Below are 2468 nucleotides of genomic sequence, written 5' to 3'. Positions count from 1 at the left end.
GGCTCAAGTCATGATCTCATGGTTCGTGAGTTCCAGCCCTGCATTGGGCTCTGTGCTGATGGCTCAGAGCCCGTAGTCTGCTTTGGATTCTGTGTCTCCTTTTCTCTCTGTCCCTCCCCCCAACCTCAAAAATAAATAAACATTAAAAAAATTATTTAAGAAAACACCTTCAGTTTAAAACAATAAAATAAAATAAAATAAAGAGTTATGGTGCTCACTTTGGCAGCACATAGACTAAAACTGGAATGATGCAGAGAAGATTAACATGGCCCCGGTGCAAGGATGACATGCAAATTCATGAAGCATTCTACATTTTTTAAATAAAAAAGAAAAGAAAATAAAAGTTATGAAAATGAAGCATTTTTACTATTTAAGCCTTAGATAATCAAAATATCATTTGAACTATTAGAAATTCAAGAGTAAATCAAAATCCAAAGCAAGACCTATGATTTTTTTAAAGTTTATATATTTATTTATTTTGAGAGAGGGAAAAAGAGTGCGAGGGGGAAAGGGGCAGAGAGAGGGGGAGAGAGGGAGAATCCTAGGCAGGCTCTGTGCCATCATTGCACAGAGCCCAAGGTGGTACCTGAACTCACAAACCGTGAGACTGTGACCTGAGCAGAGATCAAGAGTCGGATGCTTAACCAACTGAGCCACCCAAGTGCCCCCTTTTCTTTTTAAAATTTTTTAATGTATGATTATTTGTGAGAGAGAGAGACAGAGACAGAGACAGAGAGACAGAGCGTGAGCAGGGAAGGGAAGAGAGAGGGGGAAACACAGAATCTGAAGCAGGCTCCAGGCTCCGTGCTGTCAGCACAGAGCCCGATGCAGGGCTCAAACCCATGAACAGCAAGGGCATGACCTGAGCCGAAGTCAGATGCTTAACTGACTGAGCCACCCAGGTGCCCCTTATGATTTTTTATTTTAGAGAGAGAGAGAATGTACATGCAAGTGGGGTGGAGGGGCAGAGGAAGAGAGAGAATCTGAAGCAGGCTCCACACCGACATGGGACTTGATCTCATGACCCTGGGATCATGACCTGAGATGAAATCAAGTCAGACACAACCAACTGTACTACCCAAGCTCCTCTATTACTATTTTAAGGCTTATTCTTTTTTTTTCTTTTTTTTAGTTTATTGATTTTTGAAAGAGAGAGCGCGTGCACGCACAAGTGGAGTAGGGGCAGAGAGAGAGAGAGAGAGAATCCCAAGCAGGCTTCATACTGTCAGTGCAGAGACTGACACGGGAGTCAAACTCACGAACTGTGAGATCATGACCTAAGCTGAAGTCAGGCACTTAACCGACTGAGCCATCCGTGTGCCCCTAAACCTTATTCTTCTTAAAGGTAAGGGAAGACACCGCTCTGAATATTGAGCCCTAGTGTATCTGTTCCTAAACAGTTTTCTGAGTTTTCTTCAAAACTAGTTGCATACAATTTTATCCTGCCTCTAAGAGGTCAGTGGTATGGTCTGAGGTTGTCAACACTGTTTTCAGACCTTAAAAGTTGTAGGTCAACCAACAGATCTAACAAATGAAACAAGCGGTAGATAAACCCTATATCTGCGTCTCATGTTAGGCAACGTTCTCTTTCATGTTGCCGTGTCCATGATTGTAGAAAAGGAACTCTTATTCCTTTAACTTTCATTTGGGGATTTATAAAATGAAATCAAAATAGGTGATGTCAGCATGGACAGAGATATAGAGTGAGATCGGAGGTTGCTTACTAATGACTTCATCTTTATTTTTCATCAATCAAATAAGTTAGTGGGGGCACCTGGGTGGCTCAGTCGGTTAAGCCTCTGACTCTTGATTTCGGCTCAGGTCATGATCTCACTATTTGTGAGTTCGAGCCCCACATCAGACTCTGTGCTGACAAGGCGGAACCTGCCTGGGATTCTCTCTCTCCTTCTCTCTCTCTCCCTGCCCCTCCCCCCACCTCTCTCTCAAAATGAATAAACTTAAAAAAAAAAACTTTAAAAAAGAAATAAATAAATAAACTTTAAAGAATGACAAGATATACCTTTAAAAATATAAAAGCCCTCTCGTTCATCAACAGTCTTTATGAAAGGAACAAACCATGGAACAAACCATTCAAAGTTCATTAAGGAAGGATGAGAGATTAGTCACCGGCCAGAGAGGCTTCAGCATCAGTCCTTCATCAGGAGCAAAATCTTCCAGACAGGACCATCCCGCAGAAGATGTAATCACTTGATACGGAGTACTTTCAGGGTCACCAGAAAGGTCCCTCACGTTCAAAAAAATTCTTCCTGGGTACCAACCTCTAGGACTCTTTAGGGATCCCTTACTTTAGTTTAAGTCATTGCATTTCTAGAGAGCAAACGGCAAATACCTCTTGGAGAAATAATATGCTGGCTGTGATCAACAGAAATTAGCTTCTTTTGAACATGAAGGGAGATGGGTGAGAATGAATACTTGACACAGATTTGACTTCCTAAAGAGCATGGTCA

General features: G+C 41.9%; 1 non-coding gene across 1 annotated transcript; it reads left to right on the top strand.

Moving 5' to 3' along the window:
* The first annotated feature begins 210 nt into the window (after nucleotides 1–210).
* On the top strand, nucleotides 211–317 carry LOC145714716 (U6 spliceosomal RNA). Its single transcript, XR_014136935.1, has one exon. It is a non-coding gene; the product is annotated as a U6 spliceosomal RNA (small nuclear RNA).
* The last annotated feature ends 2151 nt before the right edge of the window (nucleotides 318–2468 follow it).

The sequence above is a fragment of the Panthera onca genome, chromosome X, assembly GCF_046562875.1.
Source record: "Panthera onca isolate mPanOnc1 chromosome X, mPanOnc1 haplotype 2, whole genome shotgun sequence".
Classification (NCBI taxonomy): domain Eukaryota; kingdom Metazoa; phylum Chordata; class Mammalia; order Carnivora; family Felidae; genus Panthera; species Panthera onca.
Note: the sequence above shows the minus strand (reverse complement) of the source record. Positions and strands in the feature narration are given on the sequence as shown.